General features: G+C 42.0%; 1 protein-coding gene across 1 annotated transcript in view; it reads left to right on the forward strand.

The window, feature by feature from the left end:
- The window catches only part of LOC103369604 (partitioning defective 3 homolog), a gene marked incomplete at its 5' end in the record, with an annotated part of 72,173 nt that overhangs the window by 17,460 nt on the left and 29,351 nt on the right, over positions 1-25,362 (forward strand). The gene's annotated exons all lie outside the window — the stretch shown is intronic.

Below are 25,362 nucleotides of genomic sequence, written 5' to 3' on the forward strand. Positions count from 1 at the left end.
AACATAATTTCGTTGCATTTACAGACTTATAGCAAAACAGTAGGTGCCCCTATTTTACACTGTGTGATGGCACCAAAAGAAGAAAAAGCTTTTCTTTCTCATTATCCCCCATAATCCACTTACCAACACACATCATCCATGCTGTTTATTTCACTCCCGTTTCTGTAATCCTACACATCTGACCTTAAAGCTTTTCTCAATCTGTTTATCTCATCTGTTTTCACAGTTGCAGGCGTCTGCCTTGTTTGACTATTCAACACATTATTATATCATGTTTCTTCTTGTGCACTGGTTCATTTCCTATAGAAATGAGTGAACTGCGCTTAAGATGCGGTGAAGTCTTATTGAATCCTCAGAATCTGCCCTAAAATCTTTATTATTTTCAACATTTCCTGCATTTCAACACCATATAAAAGCCAAGTACGGCACATTAAATCAAGTATGGAGCCATAAAACTGTGGAGAAGTGATTTCTCTGCTGTCGGCTCTCTTTCCTGCCAGACTCACCTGGAGTTGCAAGAACTTGCAGCTGTGACTTTTCCCCTCTTAGCAAGCGTTTAAGACTTGAAAAAAAATTTGAAATAGAAATCAAGCTCGGTCACATCTTCCTGCGCCTCAGCTGCTGCACTATCTGGCTCGGACTGTGCCAAGAGACGCACAGGCAAAATATTGGCTTCCACTGCTGTGCTGAATATGAATGTGTGTTCTCACCACTCGCTGAGCAGAACAGGATGTCTTACTACAGCTTGGGGAACATCTCTGCTTGAGGGTCATCACGAAATCTTTTCACTGTGAATGCTGATCCGACGCCTGGTGACGAGAACAGGGACAGGATTTTGATCAGCTGCCACCATGTTCAGCCTCCAGTTACAGACATCCACACAACACAGACGTGGTCAAACTTGTGCACCTGAAGAACGTCATGTAGACAGTAGGAGGTAGCTGAGGAGGTTCAGGATCGAGTCTGCAAGCGTGGTGCTGCCTTTGAAGGAAGCAGCATTTACATCCTGACTTCTTCTTTAACTGAAGGTTTTATACCACTGAAAGATTTTAGACATGAATAAACAAGTAGAGAAGGAAAGTTTTTGCCCATAAATGTACAGATCTACCCGTGTTGACACCAAACCATCTTCCAGCAAATGTGGGTGGTTCATAGTGTGTTAGCCTGTAGCCTCCATGTGAACATATCAGAGCAAAACTGGTGATTTGAAAGAACCAGTGTTAAAATATAATGATAAATATGAGCAAAATACAAATTGTGATAGTTAGGATGTTAACCCTCTGCACTCCTCAAGCAGTTTGTGTTCTTTGTTCACATTTTTACTCACTGTTGTCTCATTTCCACCGCAACATACAATCCTGCACCTTTTTGGAAACGACACAACCGTGACCAGGTATATAATATATATATATAATAGAGAGAACGCAGACATGTCTTCTGTGCAGCATGAACGTTGTGATGTTATTAATCATGGCAACAAAAGTTGAATTCCTTTATTCACATACTGTACAAGAACTAAAAAATAAAATAAAATCGCCATAAGTAAGATTGTTCCAGGTGTCCATAGGTGTTACCAGTGGTTCGGAAAGAATGGCTAATGTACATGTTAGAGGCGATTTTATTTTTGAATTGTTTCTACATGCCTTCTGTTTGCACTTTAGAAACACAGCTGAAAAGTTCCTGCATTTTGGTCAAGTGACTGTTTTCTGCAGTCAGTCATGGTTTTATCTTCCATTGCTTGTTTTTTACAGAATCTGGTTAAAGCAAACAAGAACAAAGTGATTTTGATGAATCTTAATTAATTTTTCCACAGAATGATGCGTCACACATGGTTACTTCAAGGACTGTTGGAAAGTTGAAAATCCTGTGATTCTTTCTATTGTTACACTTTTGGACTCTGATAAAATGTGTGATTTTGGTGATATTTCAGAGATGACTTGCCTTTTAATCCTGACAGCAGGTTTTGGGGTTCAGAAGGTTCAACAGAAAAGATTAGTAACCGATGAATCCTTAACAAACCCAAATCAGTTTACATGCCGTGAACTTCAGTAGCTCCCATTTTGAACTGCAGCCCTGTCCGCGGCTCGCTACAGGATGCTAATCACATCTCCGTTTATGATTTCGGCCTGCAAAATGTGGTGCGATCATGAGTTTCGCGGTGACTTATAATGCAGACAGATGGATTCCTGCTGATGTGTGTGAAATGCAGCGATGCAGATGTTCATTCATCACCTAAAAGGCTGCGTTCAGCTGCTGGCCGGTGACGTTAAACGAGTGATAAGAAATCCTGATAAGGTTTCCTTAATGAGCTGCAGTTTGTGGACAACAAGGACAGGCCTTGTATGTATCTGAACATACGTCGTAGAAGTTTAGGACGCACACAAACTCAAACAGTTGGTTTGTATGCTTCGGCATGTACTCCAACTTTAAACTCAGTTTTTGTTTTTTTAAATGAAGACAGATTGACATTATGCTGTAGGAACCTGAGGGCATACATGTGAGAATCTAGTTAAACTGTGTAAACGCTTTAATTCCCATGTTTTTGACCGCCACAATGTCACATGTTTTGACGCACACACACGCTCTAATAAGATGTCTTGTGTAATTACGCTGTCCATAGCTGCATTGTGTAAATATGTCGCTCTGTTCCTACATCCATGTTCCAAAATGGCTTCGGGGGGGAGGGGGGGCTCCAACTTTTCCACGTGTGCAGTTTTCTGTCCGTCTGATGTAAAGCAGCGAAGAGCGAATTAAAACGAACAAGGTGGATTATATCACCGCCGCTCACATCTGCTGTTTTGCCAGCCAGACACCCATTTAAAATAATTTAAAGTTGCTTACACCATCCTTTAACTGCGTGTCATATACAAATGATTATGTATGGGAGCGGAGCGTGAGATAGGTTGTGTTAAAGTTAGGGTCTGTCTGCCACCATCTGCTGCTGTATGGAGGAACCAGTTATGTTGTATATGAGGAAAGACAGGCCGGTCCTCTTACTCTCCTAATCCCTGGATCAAGGCCAAGAGCTACAGAGGAGAGATGTGTTCTGCCCCGGGGAATCCTTTATGGATGTGGGAGAGGACGGCTCAGTGGGTTTTTAGGGGTCGTTTGGGCGTTTCTGGGTTGGAACGAGAGCAGGCGGGTGAGGACTTTATTTCCGTGGCGCTGTGTATCTGTTGTGGAAAAACAGAATCACGATTTTTAAAACTCGCAGATGGCTCCGTCAGTTATGTTTTATCAAGCGAGGATTTAGGTTGCTGCTGACATTTCTTGTCCTGTGCTTGTTTGTCTGTTGAAAACCAACCTTCTCATTGGGTTTAAATCAAGCAGCTGCGGCACAAAACCAAAGTTGCTGTTTTGACTATTAGGTTTTTTTTTTCTTTTCCCAAAATCTCCAAGGCCCTGTTAATTTAGATCATAAAAAAGGAGTTGTTTTACATAGCTCTAGAAACAAGGTGGCCTCAGCCATGTTTGAATCCAACAAGGCCCAATAAATCAAGCTTATTATATACAGGCAGCTCCTAGTTTCTATATTCAGCACTGTGCACTTGTATGAGGTTTGAACTGTTGGTGCTCATCGGTTCCTGGTGGAGAAGACTGTAAAATATTCATCTAAACAGGCTTTAGTTTATTAAAAACTTTCTGATCAAGGTTTAGATTGTAAGACAGTAAAGTCCTGCTTCATACCTCCTGATGGTTTCTACTTTTTGTGAACAAAGACAAATCAATAATAGGATGAATTCATTCTCCAGAATAAACACGAGATCTTTCGTCAGTCCAACAAGTTTGAGCAAATATTTTCACAGCGTATAATAAATGAATTTATTCACTTCTTCTTTTTTTTATGACACTCTTCCCTCTTTTTCTGAGAGCGCGAGTCTGTGAAGCATGTTATTGGTGTCTTTGCATTGTTCAGACGGATTAGTTCCCATATTTATACAGCAAACACTTCATAAAAGCTTAAGACCTGAAGCATTTTAAAGCAATGGTCTCGCTGTCATCAATCTGGGTCGCTCGACGCGGTCAAACCATCGTGTTTTCTGCTACTAGCTTCAGTTATAAACCAAATATTGGTATTTTAAAGTCCAACCGGATGCGGCTGAAGCACGACACCATGTCAGCAACACTCTCACATTCAAATCAGGCCCAAATTAAATAACAGCTGGAAAAAAAATAACAGAATTCTCCCTTAAGTGCGCTGGTGATTGATACAGCGACGAGGATTATGTGTCGTATTTAAGTAATGGGTATTGAAGCTGGAGACTCCAAACATTTTAATAGCAGGCGACCTGCTGTGATCGCACTAAATATTGCCACCCACTGAGGCCTAATCAGAAGCCGAATTAAGTGTTTGATCTGAGCCGCATGAATATGTACAGTAATCCAAGATTACACTGTTGTCAAAATAATTAGTGCAGTGAGGTTGTGCATTTGTAGAACAGTTGAAGCTAAATATCTGCAGTCTCGCCGGGGTTTTCGTGGTTTTTCAGTTTTTTAATTCGCGAACTTTTAACTTTTCTGTCTCCGTCTTTACTACTTTACTGCGTAGCACGTTTTTCTGCTCTTGGGAGAAGATCGACATGAAACTCTGTCTCTATATTTATAGGGAAGTTATTGTTTTTAATTAAAGTCAGTGACCCTCAGAGTTCATTAAGGCCTCGTGCAATGCATTAAATCCAGACTGACATCTGTTTAGCAGCTATTTAAACTCACTTACACCATCCTTCACTTGCATATCATAGATGAATGATTGTGCATATATAGTAGATATAGTATTATAGTAAAGTATTGCATTGGAAAATAATGGCTGGTTTGTCTTAAGGCCTGTTGTAATAATTAAATATCATCCACTGGTCATTCACACAAGTTGCTGTCTTACATTCTAAGATGGTAAACATGACTAATGTGTGTGAACGTGTGACTTAAGGGTCAAAAACTTGACTCTACGCTGGTTAATTTGACATTAAATTAGAGTTACACAAAGTCACCATGCTTTTTTTTTTTTTTTTTTTGGCCATCAAAGCCATAACATCTGAATTTGTGCTGCATTTCTTCCTCCGTTTTGGCTCCGTAACTTTATCTGAATCCTTTCCGTTGGTGAGTAATGTTGCTGCAGACACAGAGGGGGAAGCCCAGTGGGACTCTGGAGGGTATTAGACTGAACAACAGAAAGCAAAGGAGTGATTAGTGTGGAAACTGTAGCGCACACACCCACAGTGGGGGCATTAGAGGAGAGGAACAGGTCAGCAGCTTCCAAATGATGGCAGCGGGAATGTTGGTATGTTTGAGTTTAAAGTTTCTGGAGTCTTGTGTCTGTGCTCTTGTGTGTGGTTGTGTGTTTGTTTGTGTGTGTGTGTGGTTGTGTGTGTGTGTGTGTGTGTGCGGTCAGGGACAGTCTGAAGACCATCTCCACCCAGTATTGACCATGTCTGATGGTGTGATGATGTCATCCTCTCCTATTTGGAGCCAGACTGACTGTCCGTCCATCTGAAGACCCTCACTTTGGGCTTTTCTGAAAATGTCACACAGGAAGTACGGCAAAGCTACAAACGCTGCACAGGGCTGAATGTATGAAACAGAAATGAAACCATGTTCAGTCGTAGAATATGTGCTTTAAGATGTCTGAACCTCTCAGCAGTTTCAGGGTTTTGTTTTTGCTCCTGTCACATTTGTCCTCCCTGTGGGCTCATTTTTCACGTCAGTAAAGTCCTGCAGCTCTACGGAAACAGCTTCATCACGGCAAGTAGTAGAAAGAACTAATGCCATTCTTCCAAAGGGCCTCCAGGTGTTACAGCTGCTGGAAAAATATAGTGACTCTGCAGACTATAGATTTGCATCTACTTACATTTTTTAAATATATTTCAATACTCGTGTCCTATCTGCTCTGTGCACAGCCTGCAGTTCAGCCCAGTTCAGCAGAAATTCTTGTTCTTGAGCCACTAACAGCTTCACGGTTGCACCAAGGAACACAGACCTGTCGTTTTCTACAGAATTCAATTAGCAAAGCAGTTTATTTTAAACAGAATTTTAAATGACACATGAAGTATTTTTGTTGAAATATCCTGATTTTAAGCTGAGACGTGGTTCAGTTTTCAAGCAGAACGTCATGTGACACATGAACAGTTCAAGGACCATCAGAAAGTTAGAAATCACACCGTTTTTTCATTCACAGATTGTGACTGATGAATCGTGTAGTTTTGGGTAAATTTAAAAAGATAGCACGACTTTCAAACTGGCCAGCAGGTTTATGGGTTCAAAGGACTAAACCGGACAAAAATACGTTTATTGGGCAAGAAACAGGAAGCACAATGTACAGCAGTAAATTAACATATGACCACGATATGGACTTAGTGATGCTGTTATGGCAAAAATACAAGAAACAAAACAATCTTTCCTTTAAACGTTGTCACTTTACGTCTCTTTTCCTTCTTTCCCGCCAACGTGAACCAGTTGCTCGTCCTACGATGCTGCTGGTCGAAGTCGCTGCAAACAGGATTCAATGTTTGAAACAGCGTTTTTAAGCACCTGCATGCAATATTGAAACCAGCAAGATGAGATGAATAATAAACTCATCAGCTTTCTAAACACTGCTGCTTCAATGACACATCCATGATGAAGCTGTTTGTTGTTCTTCTTTTAAGCAGGTAGACCAGCTCTATTTTTTTTAAACAAAAATGGTGGTCATAAAGTTTCAGTTCATCTTGTCGGCCACAAACATCCCGTCCCGTGTTACTGACATAAGTGCAACATGTTGAAGCCGCTCTGAAACCATTTTTTCTTGCCAAAAGTTGGTTCTTTGTTTGTTGAAATGCAACGAATTGTTCAAGATTTGGCACCAACTGCCTTGATGTGAAAAGAGATGTTTGTTATTGTTCTTTTGGACAATTCATTTAACAGAGGAAGTTAATTCATTGTTTAGCACCGCCTCAGGGATGAAGTAAAACCCAGCGGTTCGACGCTGTGAAGAAGGAACGGTCTCAGCCTAATAGCCAGACATAGCCAGTCTGGAAAGCCTTTTCACATTCAGACTTGTCTGATCAATTATTCATTATTAGCATCCATCTGTATAATGATTTTTAAAAGGGATTCTCATTGATTATATTACAGGTTTATGTTTTAAAAAGAATAAATCCAGTTCTGATGATGAGGACGGAAAACAATATTTTTCATTTCTCCACCCAGTTATTTATTTATTTTTTTTTAAATACAGACCAAACATCACCACTGTCAACTTTTCAGGTCATCTCACAGCCACAAAAGACCTGGAAGCAGCGCCGCCATTAACGTCACAAGTACCTCAGTTTAAAAAAAAACACTTAAGGTATTTAATATTCATCAGATCAAAGAATTTGCCAACACTTCTAGCAGCACTCCAGAAGAGCTTAACTGCAGCTGGACTAACTCTGACAGTATGTTGTACATTAGCGGTGCGCCGCTCGCGTGACGTATTTCTGCTTTATCTCCCGCTGAGATTGGGGATCCGGCCTGTCGCGGGGGGAGGAAGCAGGGGAGCGTATATGGGGGAAACTCCCGGCCATTTGGGAGCAGCGTGGGGGGCTAAGAGCTCGGTCTGACCCTAAAAGGCTGTTGACCCACATTTGGTGTCATGGATGGCACTTTGCATCACTCTGGGCTGGAATCCTCCTGTAGTGTGTGTGTGTGTGTGTGTGTGTGTGTGTGTTGGCATCTATTATACATGCATTGTGCAGCAACATATGCTCTCATCTACTGTAGTTTCATTGTAGTTTTTTTCTGAAGTGTTTGGTTTGGTGCAAAATCTTTAGAAAGAGAACGATTCTGATGTTGAAAGCCTCTTTAAGTTTATGTAATTCACCATCCTGTTCTGGCTGCAGACAAATAGCCCGACTCTGACTGTGAGCATTAATTCATCCTAAACCAGACCATACTGAGAAATACTTGACAGAGGAAAAGGGGGATTATATATAATCTAATAAGCTTTTTGATTTAAGGCTTTAAAACCCCAAGTCCAAATAATGGCATCGCGCACATAAACACAGGTCTGCCGCGGATAAAAGGGGGACGGATCAGGTGTGTTTGATGATGACAGGTAGGTTGAAGCAGAGAGTAGGTCAGCTATCTGTGCAGGCGTCTGTAAATGAATTTCCTTGCTGGAGAGACAGAAACTCGTCAGATGAAGTGTAGCTTTACCGTGATTTAAAATCGCAGCACGAGGCCTGCTGGTTTTTATTAGCACCACCTGGTTCCTGTTGAAGCTCCCCCCTTGTTCTCCTAAACCGTGAGTGGCTTTTGTCCGTCTTCGAAACAGTAAAACCAGATACGGGGTCGACTTTCAAGTAGCTCAAGGATGGATTTTTTACATTTTCCTTTCCGTGTTTCCTCCTCCAAACTGGCTTCTGATGGCGAAATGTTCCCGTCTTGCAACCCTGCTGACCTTCTTACAGATATCAAACATGCAGCGAGATGTACGACGGCGTTCCAGGAGAGTGTAAGCAGGGACTTTGGTTGTAAAGGGGGAGGCGGGCAGGATGACTTGTTCGACGATGCATATGAAACAGTTGAGTCATTAGGGATGTAGTGGAGGAGTTTGCCAGGAGTTACAGCATGTTGCAGCATCCTCTCAGAAAATGTTCACACTCCCGTTCCTCCTCTCCGCTGCCCTCGTCACCCTCCTCATCCCGTATTCCGCTGCTTACTCCCCACCAGCGTATGACATCCAGTATTAATGTATTTATGCGCTCCGTCTTCCTGCTCTCCTCTCAGCTGTCAAACACGGTCTTTCTTGTCGCGCTTTTTTTTTTTTCTCTTTTCTTACAAAACACCTGGAGCAGCAAAAGGGGGTGAAGAGGTGAAGAGAAAGACTCTCCAACTTCACGGTCTCGGCAGTTTTGTCGCTCGACTCTGGATTCTCTGAAGCGCCATTATTTGCATCGCACAGACGCACGCACAAGACTCTGGAGCCTCCTTTGTGCTCACCGCTGCGCCGCATCACTTCTCAACTCGGGCGATTATTAGATCAGAGTCTGCAGGAAAGACAGGGGAAATGAGAAAACACACAAACGCAGCACATGACAGACCACAGGGCAGCGGAGGAAACTTTCTCATCACACCGTCGGGAGCACGGTGTCCGCTTTGAAATAAAGATATTTACAGTTGTCTTCCCTTTGGGAAAAAAAAAGCCACTGGATTTTGATTAGCTGTGCATCTCTCTGCTGCAGCTTATTACCAGAAAACATGCCTCCTGTCAGCTGTACATTTTTTCCCAGCACGTCCACATCTCTTTTTTTCAACATGACATGTTCTCACACCACATGAAAATTACATCAACGGCCCTCATCTTTGAATAGCCTGTGACATTTATTGATGGGTTGAAGTGCGCATTCTCCGCGAGCATTCGGCCCGGGGCCTATTAAAGCAATTGAATCTTCTTTGGATTTTGTCTTTGAAGTGTTAGGATCGCTGTGCCATCCAGGCTCTGGTTAATCATTAGTGATAGCGAAGCGCTTTATGTGAAAACCGCTGCTTTTATGGCAGCAGCAGGCGCAGCATGGGTTGTCTGTTTGGAAGCTCATGGATAAAACATCTCTGTAAGAGAAAGAGATTTTGATGCAGCAGGAAAACTATGCAGTAAATGTGTATTGTGTATGCGCTCTTTGCCCCCCCTGGGGTATTAAACATAGCGCTGATGATAAGGAATCCTCTTTTGTGTGATGATGTGTGATGTTGCAGCCATTAGCACTCTGTGTCGTGTTTCTTGCTCTCATAATGTGGCTGTGATGTGAACCTCTACATAGGGGTTTTGGCCCGTGTTCATTTTCCGATTGCTTAGATATGACGCCCGCCCGAAGGCTTTTTCCCTCATGTGATGCACGGCTACTGAGCAACAACAGCAGAACAGAGCTCTGTCCTTTTTGCTGGGAATCACCCGCCATGTGAACTGCTGGATTGTTGTGGTTAGCCTCAGGGGATGGCAGCTTTAATGCTTTGATGATTGCCCTGCCACAACAATTGAAAACTGTAAATCGTGGAGCCTCAGTCGTCATTCCACCAGCAACACATTATTTTCGTCAAATGCTGCTCTGCGCCTGTGACATGGGCTCTGCATGGATGTGCTGCTGCATGCATGTGAACACAGTGTAAGACGGGGCAAACAGGCCTTTGAGGGATCGCTTCTACTGTCAGAATGTCTTTGCAACATTAAAAGCACATGCCTAATATTGTGGATTTCCATCGGAACATGTCCTGTGGTGTCTGACACCATAATGTTAGCAGCAGGATTGTGGTCCTGCAGGAGGACATGGCTGCTGTCAGCGAGCTCTGTTGCCGTTGGGGTGCTGTGCTTGATAAGCAACAGTGTTTAGGTGGTGGGTACATGTCAAACTAACATCCACATGAGTGCAAAGATCCAAAGGGGAGAGGAGCAAGAAGCCCCCAATTGAAACAGAAACCCAAGTGTTAACGGCTCCTTAAGGATATAAGTATCAGAGCTGATGAAGCCTCTTGGCTGAGAGGTGGAACGTCTTCAAGGAACTCAAGCAGGTCCAGTTGTTGATGATTAAACTACGAGAACAACCATGACCTTGATGACTGAGAATCTTCACAGACAAAGTGTCCGAGCAGAACATTGGATTGTATCACTCTTAACTTAACCTCTGAGTGGTTTTAATGTTTAATATTTGATTTTCAGAGTTGCCACATGCTAAAAACCAGAAGTTTTCTGCATGTGCAACATAAAAATCTGCACATCTTGAGTGTATTTTTTATCTGGACTCCATAACACCACTAATCATTTCTTAATCGTGATGGATCAGCAGCAGTGTCGCACGAGATGATTGTCAGATCTTTCTCCAACATTTAGAACAGAAATATCTCTAAATTAGTTTAAACGTTTTGGGTAGTGTTGCAAACACCTCCGGCTTCCCTATGAGAGCATTTTATTTACAGCGTTTTAGCTTTATGAATGAAGTATGTCGATTTGTTTTTTTTTCTTTTAATTCTGTTTATTAGCCAAAAACAGACACTCATAGTGACAGAATGTGTTTACACTTGGCAGCAACAGTTCACTTTTTCCAAATCAGACTTTTTGGACCATCTGGCCTTCGTAATACTTATGCAGCATACGTGCCACTTGAAAGATAAAAGTAAACCCATTAAGTAGCGTTTTATCTGGCGAGGCCCTCAGAGACTTGCGTAGCATCAAGATCTAGTGTGCCACTCCATCAAAAGCAGACACACCCATCTCATCCATATTGAGATAAAGCGTTATGCATGCATGCAGTAGTTTCTTAATTGAATTTCCAGTAAATGTACTTTATCATGAGGCACAACATTAAGAACCACCTGCCTTATATTGTTGCCACCAGAAGAGCTTTGATCCATCAAGGCAGCGTCTTTGTCAGGTTCCCTGAACTCTATCTGCAGTGTGGCAGGAGCATGCAGTCGCTAAAAGCAGTTTTGTGTTTTGGACAAGCAGCATGTGCTCATCATGTGAAACTCAGTCGTGTCTCATCTGAATATGATGTATTTAAACATGTCTAAAGTCAATAGTTTATCTAAAATAGTGACCAATTCAGCAACATAGCCTTTATCAGAGTCCTATTCCTGTCTATGTGCCGCTCGCTGGGATTTTCTGTCCTTCTGCAGCTGCATATCTGAGTCATTTCAGCCTCTGCAGCTGATTTGAATGCTTCGACTTGAGGGATGCGTGAGTAAATGTCACTCTGCAGTTGTGTGCCAGTGTGCAATTGCAGGAAATGGACATCAGGCCTCCCAGGCTCGTCTTCCACCCGGCTTGCTCCCCACAGCGCCGAGGCCTCAGGTTTCCCACACGGAGGGCAGAAAATAGAGGGAGTTCCTCTGAAGCTGTCAGCAGAGCTCAGCCAGCGGGAGCTGCAGCCTGAATCACAGCCACTGGTTTTTATTTAGTGCAGGGGAGGCAGGGATGCTGAGAGGGAGGAGGAGGAGGAGGAGGAGGAGGAGGAGAGAAAAGAGAGGGGAGGTGATGAGGTCCGGGGTGGTCGAGAGAGGATTAGAGGAAAACCTCGACTGGAGAAAGAGTGGAAGCAGTGGCATTCAAACTGGAACTGAAAAAGAAAACTCCAACTTTTGGGGATTTCTACAATTAAATTTTTTTTAATTTTTGATTTTTAAAACAAAATAAGACCCAATTCTGAAATGCCGCAACATTCAGTTTTGTTTAAACCAAAATAAAAAGCAGACAGTATGAATGAAGTAGTTTTTCAAATGGGTAATAAATTACCAGGTTTAAAAAATCTGACCAAACATTCACTTTGATTTTGGCAACAGAACCTCTTTGATCTTATCGTCTCCGAGTGAGTCCGAGGTCTACGGTCACATTACATGTTTTTATCTGGTTCATCCTGGAGTTTTGTGCTCCCCGACGTTACCTCATAAACGTCCATTCGTGAGAAATAACATCAACACTTCCTTTACATTTTAACCATTTTCTCCAGATTTGCTTGAAGCCCTGCAAACCTTTAGAGTTCTCTGATTAATTTGAGCGTCACCAAATGAGGATTCGTGTACAGGCGAGATATGGTTGCTCTAATTGTCAGCGTATAGCTCCGGAGACAAAGAACACGCACTGGGGATGTGCTCAAAATGCATTTTAGTGCATGTACAATGAACGCCACAACACACGGCCTTTTTAATTCATTGGGACTGCGTTCAGAATAGGATGACTGGTTGCCAATGGGATGAATTGCAGATTTTTTTCCACCCCCCTCTGAAATGAATTGTGCCGTTGTTGTTTTGCAGCCCCTCCTTTCCTCTCCGCTTTAATAAGTGTAACTGCATTTGGGATTAAGAGACCCCCTGTTTCAATGACTTCAATGTAATTACCAGCCCCCCCCCCCTCCACACACACTCACAGTCACGCAAGCGCCAAAGTTGTTTTCTTTATTTAATTAAATGCAATGATTTGACTGTGGTGGGAAAAAAAGGGGGGAGAAAAAACTCATTAAACTAATTAGGATTGCCACAGATGACTCTCCAAGCTCTTTTTAGGCCGTTCTGAAGATTGTGGTAAAGTGTGTTTCTGCGTGTTTGGATCTTTTATTTCAATCCGCTGCATTTCAATGGCGATATCGACGATCTATCGCCCTTTTATGGCGGCGCTGAAATGACTTAGCGGCGCTGTGAATGAGGCCAACAGCTGCTGGGCGGAGATTTGCCAGCGCAATAACTGTCGGAACAAAACGTAATCATTCCTTTTGGCCCTCATTTGCTTATGCAAATCTGCCATTGTGGGGAAGTGTATTAATAGTTCGGCACAGTGACACAAGAGGCGTTTTTTTGTCATAGTGTGAACTCTGGGCCTCTGTGCCGGGATTCTGTTGTTTCAAGCATCAAGTTTACCAGAATGTGACCTTAGACTTGTCGTACTGCTCACTGTCTTCCAGTTCTCACTCTAATGTGGAATTCAAAATGTATTGTGTTAAGTTTTCACTAAAACTGGCTGTTGAGATTCACCATTACGCTCCCTAAACATTTTACATGTGCAAGTACGGAGTCACTAAGGTTTAAATAATTCAGCTTCAACTCATCTGAGATCTTTACTTTGTGGGCTGAAAGTTTGGAAGTTCGTCTCTGTGTTGTAGCTTCATTAGAGGGTTTTTTAACCATCAGTGTTTTTGCAAGTGGAGGCTTCTGTTGTTTCTATCATATGTTCAGGCTGCACGTCTGATAAATGTGCCATTAAGGGCGACGGTGAGCAAGCAAACATCGATGTAGAGACTAATCAAGCTAAGCTAAGCTAATCAAATTTAAAGTAATGGCATGTTTGAAAAGCAACCTGAGTTGACCAAAGTGCTCTACATGTGATCAGATGGGCAGTAAGCAAACATCAACACAGTATGACACTTTTGCAACCATTTTGTAAAAAACAATAAATAAGAGAAAAGAAATTAACTAAGAAAGGCAGTTAACACATTACATAGACCACAATTATACATATATCATAGTTTAGTGATTAAAAATGAACACAAACATGATTTATTTGCAAGAAAAAAATGCAGAGAACCTTTAGTTTCCTCATAAAATGAGGTCAGTTACTTGTTCTTGAACAAACTAGTAGCTCTAAATTAGCTTATTTTATTGACCTGAAGCTCGATGTTAAGACTGAACCAGCTCAGGTGGTGGTTAGTGGTTGGTAAAGGGGGTTGTTTCTGCTTTATTTCGTCATTTACAGCATATTTCTGAAAACTGTCACATTAAGCTCACCAGACATTACAGCTAGTTCTCTGAAACAGCCCTTGAAACTAAATGATGCATTTTCCAGCACATGATGAGGAAAAAAGTCATATTTATGGACCTTTCAGGACACCATGCTGTGTGTTCTTTTTCCAAGTCAGACATTAAAGTCCAAGTTTGTTGCGCTGCATTAGAGTAAAACTCGTATTTCACGTGTGCATTCTTTTATCTTGTAAGGGAACTGAATGACTGAGTGGCTTTTCTGCTCTAAAATGCTCATATGGGTTTAAAACTCAGGGAATATGCTTTTGAATCCAGTTCCTCATTCGTCCGTCTTTGTTCTCATATAAACAAGAATCCAGTTACGTTATTTGTCTTGTGATGACTGCTCGCTGACAGCGGAGGCTCGCGCCAGAACTGCTGCTCTTTGATGGGTAATTGGCCTCTTAAATCACCTGAAGTCGCGCACACGGAGGAAACATTCTAGATTAAAGGAATCTCAATTAGGCCTCATTACTCGGTATTTTCAAGACGTCGGGCCACCAGCTCCCCTCTCGCTGCACGTATCTTATTCCATATTCTGTCCACTCGAGGAGCTCTGACAGGAACCAGACGTCTGCGAGCGGCCGCCCTCCGGTCCGACTGACCGCCAGTGTCAGAGCTGCCAGCTTCAGGCTCTCGGGGGTGGAGGAGGAGGACGATGTAAGGATAAAGGAGATGGAAGATAGCTTGTTTTGGGTTTTTATTATTATTATTCTCAGCAGCCTCCAGAGACATTACGGGAGGAAGGCAGTGAGAGTTTAGTGGAGGAGAAGGAAGCAGCTATGAAGTGTTGACAGCTTTCTTGCTTGGCAGTGAAGAAGAGGAAACTTCTTTTCCAGTCTCTGCTGATCAGCGATGTCAGTTTTTTTTTTTACTTCTTAATATATTTTCCTCTCGTGCATTTTTTCATTGGGGGGTTTTTCCATTTTTCCAATCAGTTTTTTTTCCTCAGTTTTGCCGAATGATTAATACAATTGAAACGCACAGTTTCTATTTTTTGCGACTTCTTTTTCTTGTATAAAGCAGCATCGTTTTAACTGTTTAGCCATTTAACCCTGTGAACCTCAAAACCTGCCCGCTGGTCTGAAAGGCAGAGTATTTTTATTTTAACAGTAAAAACAAAAAGAATTATCAGATTTTCTTCTTCTTCTTTTTTTTCTTTTTTTTTTTTTAAAAGAATTAATCATCTGCGTATTTTGGTTTAATTGGCAAAAATCAAACTTTAAAATCCTGATATTTCATCGAAATCACTTTACTTTACATATAACATTTTTAAAAATCCCCCAAATAAACCAAATGCATTATCCAGAATATGTAAGAAACTAAAACAATTGTGCACTCCATGTTACAACCAGGAAACCATTAGTGATGCAACCATCAGTCAAATAAGGAAAATTCAGCAACTCTCCAGCTGAACCAGGCTGAACTGCAGGCTGTGTTTACACAGCAGATCATTGACAAGGAAGGAAATACATTTTTTAAAAATGTAAGGAGAAAATATCTGTAGTATGTGGAGTCACCATCTTACCTGTTGGTATTTGGGATAAAAAAAATGTTCTTCATATTGATACCCTTTGTTCAAATTTATTTTTTAAATTAAATACATATATTCTACTTTATTATATATTATTTTTATTTAGTTTTTTTTTTTTTAGGATTTCTGGCATTGTAACTTCACTCTCCTTCTAGTCATGGTTGTGCTGTTTCCATAGAGGTGCAGGACTTTATATTGCAGTGAAAAATGAGCCTACAGTGAGTAAAAATGTGACAGGAGGAGAAAAAAAAACTGCTTGGAGGGTTTAAAACACATAATTTGGGGAGGAAAGTCGCTGCATGATTAAACTGCTCACAGCCGGTAGACAGATGCAGCCTGTGATGATGTGTCACTGCTTCATTGGGAACTTTGTTGTCGTTCTGCTGTAGGTCATTTTTTTTTTTCCTTCAGTGCGTTGCTGTAATTTGAAGGAGGGGTTGCGTCGTGGACGGACCAGACCTGTGCGAGCCCTATCGATCCCCGCCAGCGTCTTTTTCTCCCCCTATAAGATAATGGATTGCCATCACATCCACTTGTACCCCCGCCCCCATCCTTTCCCTTAGGCCCGTTAGTACAAATAATGACTAATCAATATGCGCTGGAGTCCCCGTGAATGTCCTCTTAACACTTGATTTATGTCACGGCACCTCGGCGGCACACTCACTCTCTTATTCACTTTGCTTACCAGCCAATCAATTTTACCAATCACGCCGAAGACACCCTTCCCTTCGTCATCTGCAGTTAAAGAAGTTTTTATTATATTTGATTTTAGTTTTAATTGGACAGCATAGATCCGTGTGACCTGAGTGACATGCCTTGATTGGGTGAGATCAGGGAACGCCGGCGCCGCGGCCGGGACTTTATCGGCAGCCTGTTTGGAATGTGTTATGTAGATTTGCATTGATTGACGATTTGAGTTCATCATTCACTGTCTGCGTGCAGCCGTCTGTGGACGTGTTCTAACGGCAGATCACTGCATCAAGAGGGATTTTTCTCTGCTTTGTCACGTCTGTCACTTTGACAATGAAATGTTTGAGGTTTTATCAATACACGCCCGTATGCATAATAGATTTTAATGAGTGGGGAGGTCCAGTGTCCCAGGTACAGATTTGTCAGGAAGATGGGTCTGCAGCTAGTCGTTAGCTCAATTACCAGTTAAACTTTTGATTTGTTTGACTACCTGGATAAATATTTAGCCGATTAAAGTCAGAAAATAGTGAAAACCCATGTTACCACCACTAGAATAAATGGTGGCTCTACATACTGTAGATATTTTATTTTGTGTTCACACTTGTTTCCTGTCTTCTCCGTGTAAACACAGCCTGCAGTTCAGCCAAAAACTTCATTCATTCTTGTCACGTTGATCACAGCCGAGTCTGTGATGGTTTCCTGGTTGTATGTTTTTTGGCATTTTTAAAAACAAAATGCGGCATGTAGCATGAAGTCATTTTGATTGACTGTCCTGTTTTTAAGCTTGGATTTGGTTTGTTTTTCTATTGGAAAGTTAAAAACAATAATTCCTTCTGTTTTCACAGCTTCTTGCTCTGACCAATGGTGTCATTTATTTATTTTTTTTAAATGGCGTGCCTTTCAAACCCACCAGGGAGTGTTGGGCTTCAGAGAGTTAATGACATATCAAAATTACTCCAATTCTATTCAATGCTTTATCAGTGGAAAATAAGAGCTTATCCACAGTCTCATGCATTTCTCTCTCCAGTTCTGTTGATATGTGCATATGAAGGCTTGTATGAGAAAGAATGTGGGTTAAACGATCCACCTCACGAGTGGCAGCAGAGGCCTCAGTCAGTGCAGCGAGGCCGGGGAGGGCCGCCCTGACCTTCAGCGGATCTGATTTCTGGAGCCGTATTCAGGAAGCAGTGATGACAACCACATGCACACAAACCGCTGCTCTCTCTCAATGGCCCATTTCATCGACAATTTGACTGAACCGTTTTGAGGAAATCAAGAGTTTCCAGGATTACGTTCTGTCCTCTGTAATCAATGTTCAGCCACAGCAGCAGTTTGTCCTCGTCAGGGGAATGTAGGTCTGATTCTTGCTCTCTAGATTATAGGTTGTTAAAGGGTTTATGTTGTAGAAAAATGAGGCCAAAGCTCCTCTTGCGCTCTTATCATAAATGGCAGTGATTTGTTTTGTTGAAGAACTTGAATATACAGTTAGTCAGAATTCCCCAGTAAAGTCTAAAAACTCCAAAACAAAAAGTCTTAAATGAAGACCGACAAGCTGGAAATCAAACGAACTCCTGCTGTGATTTCCATATTTTCAACCGAGCGTTTGGCATTTCTACCTGCTGAGAAACATTTTCCTTTTGCTCCCTCGCTTATTATAGTTCTCTTATTTATAGTCCACATTGTGTCATTAAGTGACAAGTAATCCTTAAAAAAAAAAAAAGGAAGCTTATGCATTTTTAGCAGGTATTTGCGTATATTAACATTTAATGCCATATGTATTACATCCAGATTTTGTGTGTTAATCCCAGCACTAAAAACAGTAGATTTGGCTGTAAATGTTCCATCACTAACACTAATCCGGAGACTATCCCTGTCATGTTGCTCCAGGATATTTTCAGAGGGCATTTCTGTCAGTTTTTTAAAAAAAGAAAAAAAAAAAAACACATGTTGGAATTAACTAACCCTTGTATCCTGTCAAATTTTGTGGATTTTCACGCTCCGTGGACCTTGAAAACCCAGCGATCGCACACTCACAGAAGAAGGTAATGACAAGTGGTATTTATATGTTAATAGCTAGTTGATTCTTTAGTGCACTACGAGTGAATTTCCTCCTGCAAACCAGAGCTGGATCTTTCTGTTTATTTGCATATAACTGCCAGTGCTTTGTTTGTCTCGCGTGGGAAAACCAGAAAGGGTGGAGTTTAGCACTTCAAGGCAAAGCAGATGAATCAGTGTCGTGGTTAATCACAGAGAAGTGTGCTAAATTGACTTGTATATTCATGATACTCTGCAGTAATTAACACTCACTGCCTTGTCCTTTTGTGGCCAACTCCACCCATCTGACCCTGAAAAGGATACAACAACACTGCATTTGCAAATACTGCTTTGATCCAGAGTCTGCTAAGCAACCGCTGCTGGATGATGCACTTCATGGAAACGACAAATACAAACTGTATTTGACTGGATTTTCCTATGAAAGTCGATGAAATCCCATCAAATAGTTTGCTTGAAAAGTAGAAGAAACTGTTAGAAATAAGCAAAAAGAAAAAAAAAACATTTCTTCAGTTTTTTCTGTTGTCTTTTTTTTTCTTTTTTCTTTTTTAATCTTTAAAAGAAACCTCACAGCGGCCTCCTTTGAGCAAGGCACTAAATCCCTTAAGTGTAGAAAGAAGCTTGTGTGCAGCCATCAGGTGATGTGAAAGCGAGGTACCGTTTTGATATCTCACTTTGTTTGGAGTAAACTTTTGTAGAAAATTTACTTTTAGCTGTGAAATGTGCACCATAAATAAATTTAAACTCAGCAACTTCTTGCAGAACACATGCAGATAAGAACATTAACTTAACTCTGTTCTGTCGTGTTCAATCATCTGTAAGTTTTTATTCAACACAAAGAATGTATTAAATATAATCACCACATCATGCCACATAACATTGCTCAAGAATAAGAGGACGTATACCAAATGTAGTAACTTCAGTTTGCACTGATCAGCCACAACACTACAACTACTTACAGGTGAAGTGAACAACATTGATAATGTCGTTACAATAGCACCTTACAATGGATGGGATATATTAGGCATCAAGTGAACAGTCAGCTCCTGAAGTTGATGTTGTAGAAGCAGCAAACAAAGCCAGAGTCAGGATCCAAGTGACTTTGACAAGAGTGAAGTTACGACGGCCATCTCCAAAACAGCAGGTGTTGTCGGGTGATCCTGGTATGCAGTGGTTAGTAGTTAACCAAAGTGGTTCAAAGAAAGAAGACTGGTGAACCAGAGACTAGGTCATGGACACAGGGCACTTCATCTTGCTTCAGACCAGCCAGCGTGCCCATGCTAAGCCTCATCCACCTTTAACAGAATGAATCCAAGAGCTCCAGAATTGGATCAAGGAACGGTCGAAGAAGGTGGTCTTGTCTGATGAATCATGTTTTCTTTTACCTCATGTGACCGGCCAGGTGCAAGAAGATGCACTGATAGATGAAGACAAGCCAAAAGAGACAGTGTGATGCTCTGGACAACGGTCTGCTGGGAAAACTGGGTCCTGCATTCATGTTCCTTTGACATGTAGCACCAACCTGAGCATTGCTGCCCACCTGTCCACCCCTTGATGACAACCATACTTCCAGATGGCCTCTCTCTGCGGGATGATGCTCTCTGCCACGCGGCAAACATTGTTCAGGAATGGTTTGAGGAACATGATGAAGAGTTCGAGGTGTTGACTTGGCCTGCAGATTTCCCAGATCTCAGTCTGATTGAGCATCTGTGCAAAGTGCTGGGAACACAAGTCTGATTCTTGGAACTTCCAGGACTTAAAGGAGCTGCTGCGACTGTCCTGGTATCCTGAAACCACAGGACATCTTCAGAAGTCTGCGGAGCCCATACCTCGATGATTCAGAGCTGTTCGACAAATGGTTTTAATGTTCTGACTGATTAGTGTCAGTTCTCCCTCACCCTGACATTGGATTTCTAACTGATTTGTACAAGTGTCCCTGATATACTGAGGGAGGAAGGCAGCTTATAAGCTCAATAATGTGAGCTGATGGAAAAGATGAGGGATGGCGAGAGGGAAATGGAGACTACACGACATTTCAATTCTCATTCCTGGAACTCAAGAAGATATGAAAATGTAGGAGATTAATAAATGAAGGATAAAGTGTTCTAATACGCACTATCAATTCAACATCCCCAGCCTCCGCAATGCAATGTAAAATACATAGAAGTGATTGAAGGGCTTTGTTCCGCGATGTGATGGCCACCATTAGGCACCATTATACGGCGGCTCTTACAATTTGATTAACAGCACAACAGACGGGGAAGACGGGAATCGTGATCTTGAGACGAGCAGATCCCTCAAGGCTCCCGTGTCTCGTCCTGCCGCTTGAAATACAGCGGTGAGGTCAGCAGCCGGCTCGCACACATTGGTCTATCATTTCAAACAACGTGGACACTCAACTAATGGCAAAAGGGCCTTCTAAAGTGGCACACTTAAGCCCGGCACATCCCCCCCCACATACCCATAATGCCTTATTTATGGCCCCCTGGCTTGCCATAAAACCAGCCTGTGTCAGCAGCTGGCTGCAGGACCTCCAGGGATTAATTCACTTCATGCCAGAACGTAGACTGCACCCCGGCTTCTGTCCTCTTTCAATTCCTCAACCGCTCACGGGCTCAGGCTTCTTCCGACACAGTATGTCCACGGTGGGCCGGCTGAAAAATGTCTCCAGCGGTAAAAGAGAAAGATGTTTTCATATTTAGTGGGTTCGGTGCGGTCATGGTATCTCTATTCCCACTTCCCCGTACATCATCCCTCCATCTCCTCAGTGGCCTCTCGTCTCTTTGAAGCCGAAGGCCCTCACCGGACTCTGCCTTTGCCTTTTGTGCTTGCAGTCAGTCTTATCGCTTCCCTTCCTTTTTCACTCTCAACCCTGATCTATAAATATTTCCTCCCCGTCCTTCAGTCATCTTTCTCATCAAACCTTTCAACTGTATCCCATAGCCTCCTCGGCTCAGCCATCACCTCCTACTTAAATGAAAAATGATCAAAATTATATATTCAGACTCCAAAACACATCCTATCTCTCCCGCTCTTTCCTCCTCACTATTTTTCATCCCTTGAATAATGCAACACCTGAAATGCATCTCGGATGATCCAGTCACAAATATGCCAACGGTCACATCTGAATGCACTTTAAATTGCATCGAAAATATTAGCATTTACCTTCCTAAACCACCCCCTCTCATTCTCTCACCCTGGATTTGCTTGAATATTTTTAGTTTTTTGTTTGTTTTCTCTGTCGCTGTGAAATTACAGACGAGCAAGAAAAGAAAATCCATCGTCCAGTGGACAGAAAGACAGAAGAAAATGTCAGAAATGGAAGCCTTTCTGTTTTCTTTCTGTCACACCTTTTATGTTTTCTTCCTTTGTCTCCCACCACAAACTCACCTCCACTGCCATCCTTCCTTCACACTTGGCCTGTGCCTCCTCCTCCTCCTCCTCCTCCTCCACGTCCTTCCTTTCTTTTGCCGTCTTTCCTCCTTCATCTGCAACCCTCCAACCTCGCTCATCTTTCCCATCGCAGCTTTCAAAAAGAGTTCCCATCTCAGGATCTTGACAGCGTTCTCCAGAGATCAACCAGCCCCCCAGAGGGATTTGAACCGTGGAGAGCTGTGTGACGGGTATCTGCCAGAAAGCCGTGTGACACCCCCTTTGAGTTTTCCACGGATGCTTTTTGATGGGCTGCACTTGGACGTCTTTCATGTGTGTCTTTTTGTTGCATCAGGTAGAACCGAGGATCTGTGTGGGCCTTGAAAGATACGGACATTTTTATTTTTTTGCAAATAATTGGATAAAATTTAAACGTCTCAGTTTATCAGAGCTCCTTTATTTGTTCCACTATATTATAGGACGCAATCGACACTATAATTTATTTCTCGTTGCTGTGCCACGTCTTTTATTAGCTGCCCACCTGAAACTGACAGCTTTGACTCTCCATCATGGATGAAAAGTTAAATCAGAGGGTGACAAAAAGTTAAAACCAAAGCAAGGAAAGCAAAACAAGACATGAACTTATTACGATATTTTTATTTGTAGAATGGTGAATTTTGAGAAATTTGTTGAGTATATTCAATAAAAATGCTTTTAAAAAAGTGAAGCATGCAAATAGACCATCATAAAAGACTATTTAAGACAATAAAGACGGAGAAACTGGGAACAAGTTTAGAATTTTTGCTAAAATGTGCCAATTTGGAATCCATCTCAACTGCTCAGTTAACAAGTTAGTTCATTTTGTTTTTGGTCTCTGCCACTTGACAAATTGGTTTATTAATTAACAGTCAGAGCAGCAATTTAGATTTTACACAAATACAATGAAAATTGCAAGCACACATGCAACGATGAAATAAAAACCAGAGTGCCACATCTTTTATTAGCTGCCCACCTCTGGCAGCTTTGACTCTTTATTTTGGATAAAAGTTGGTTTTGAATCGTAGTTCATACCAAAGCAAGGAAAGCAAAACAAGACAAATATTTAATTGGATGGACTTAATACCCTGTTTTTGCTTATAAAATAATGTATTTTGATATATTAGTTGATTATTTTAAGTAAAAAGACCCCAAAAAAAGTTTTGCATTTTTGCTAAAATTTCGAATGCAGCCCAACCACACGGTTAGCTCATTATCTGACAAACTGATTTGTTAATACCAGTCCGAGCGACGATCTAAATCCAACGATGCCGTGACGGTTGTATGTACGGAAGAAAAAAAATAAAGCAGGTATCACAGCCATACGCACAAACATCATATATGAACACACCGACAGCCTGAATGTATTCAACCTGTCAAGCCTTCAGCAGACTGTCTGTGCAGCCGCTGGGGGAACGACTGCAGCCATTGCTGCCTGCTTAGACAATGTTTTGACAGGAGTCGGGAGCTTTGTCTGGTGGGAGGCAGACGGTAGCCTGGGAGGGGACCAGACAGTTGGAAAATACTTTTTTTTTGAGTGTATCTCCTGTGACACTAAGGTGTAGCTAAAGAATTAATAATGATCTTGTGTCCTAAGACTTCTCCTGGCCTCAGAAAGTGGAAAAGCACCATTCTTAGAGCAACATGTAATCATGTCCAGTTTGGTGTGAATTTGGGTGGAGATAGTTCTGTTAATGCCACATATGTCCAGATAGATAGATGGATAGATAGATAGATGGATAGATAGATGGATGGATGGATAGATAGATAGATAGATGGATGGATGGATGGATGGATGGATGGATGGATGGATGGATAGATAGATAGATAGATAGATAGATAGATATTGTAATACATGGATATAGTGGACGTTATTTGGTCTATTTTTCTGGTTCTGCAGTCGTGGAAACAACATTTTTTAGCTGAATTTGATTCAAGATTTATCATATTGTTGGGGGGAAATAAACCCTAACCCCTACAGCAGCAGCAATATTTCTAGAATTTGACAATGCAGGTTATTATCGCCGCAGTCCACCAAAGCTACTCCATTACCCAACCCCATTCATGCTCACACAGGACAAATGGTGACAAATCGTGAGCTATGCCAGCGAACCTCAGCTACTGAAGTTTACTCCTCGAATAAATTCCCCCTGACTCACCAAAAGCCTCAGAATCTCCACCTGTGAACAGCCCCAGTGGTCAGCACAACTGGGAGTTCAGGCTGCTTTGATTTGAAAGTCAGGAAGAGGTGGAGGTGGAGGGGAAGCACCGAGGAGGAAGTGTCTGTACCCTGCTGATGCTATGGGTATTTCATGGTGGGCCTCCTTTGAAACATTTGTCCCGAGGAGAAGCAGGAAAGTCTTTATGTGCGCTTGCAGAGCCCGGTGCTGCTCACGGCTGCAGCTGGTTGTTTGGTGGAGAGGAGGTTACCCAGGATTTCCTCTTAGACGGCTGCAGGAGATTTCAGCCAACAGATGTGATGTTTAAACATCTGTTTCACGAGGAGAGGTTAGCAGTTTGGAGAGAGAGCGATAATACACATATTTCTGAGGATCTGAGCTGCTGAAGAGGCATAAATAATCTCTGTTGTCGAGCCAAACTGTAACAGTAGAATCACCACATTTTTTTCTAGTAAAAAAAAAAAACAAGCCAAAGCGTAAGACGGAGCTGCCTCTGAAGATTAGCGCTGTTACTAACAGGGAATGAAAAGGCAGCTTAGACACACCGCCTCTTCTGGGTGCCCATGCCGGCCTTCAGGTGTTTATGTAAGCTAATTGAATGGTCTTTTGACCTTCACGCTCAAATAGCAAAGGTAATCAGTGATTGAAAAAGAAACCGATTCCGCCGCAGCTCAGGTCCAAGTTTGCCTTTCAACTTAGCACACTTTCACTTTAAAAATCCCATGACTGCTTTTGGTTCCGCTCAGTGAGCTTTGATTTAGTGAGACTATTTTTATCCAGAGCTCATCCCCAGAGAAGCCCGTGTTAACCACATATCTGTGTGTGCGGAGAGAGGTAATGATGTTAGAGGTGAAGACTGTTTTGTTTTGGGATACAATTCATGAAACGACATGAAAGTTGCAAAAATGAGAAAACTTGCATCAGCATGTTGTATTCTGTGTAAAAGCCTATTTGCATGGGAGTCGTATCAGCAGGGGCCTCGTGATGTAAAAATGACCCACGTCTTTGTTTCTTTTGCACACAATAGCAAAAAGTGTGTTTTGCTCAAATGGATTGATAGTTTCTGCAGATATGATGTTATCAGGCAGCAAAGACAGCAAAGTCTTCCTTACTGCATGCTGCCGTGCATGTCATCCATGCATTGAGATTTGGAGCTCACTTGTTCTGTAAATGATCTGTGTGGCACCATGAGACTCTCAACTTTCATTCATCATTTGCAGTGCAGCCTCTGGAGTTCTCATGTGTGCAAGACCAGACGAGGAGGTG

Source organism: Stegastes partitus, unplaced genomic scaffold (assembly GCF_000690725.1).
Source record: "Stegastes partitus isolate 25-593 unplaced genomic scaffold, Stegastes_partitus-1.0.2 Scaffold1308, whole genome shotgun sequence".
Taxonomy (NCBI): domain Eukaryota; kingdom Metazoa; phylum Chordata; class Actinopteri; family Pomacentridae; genus Stegastes; species Stegastes partitus.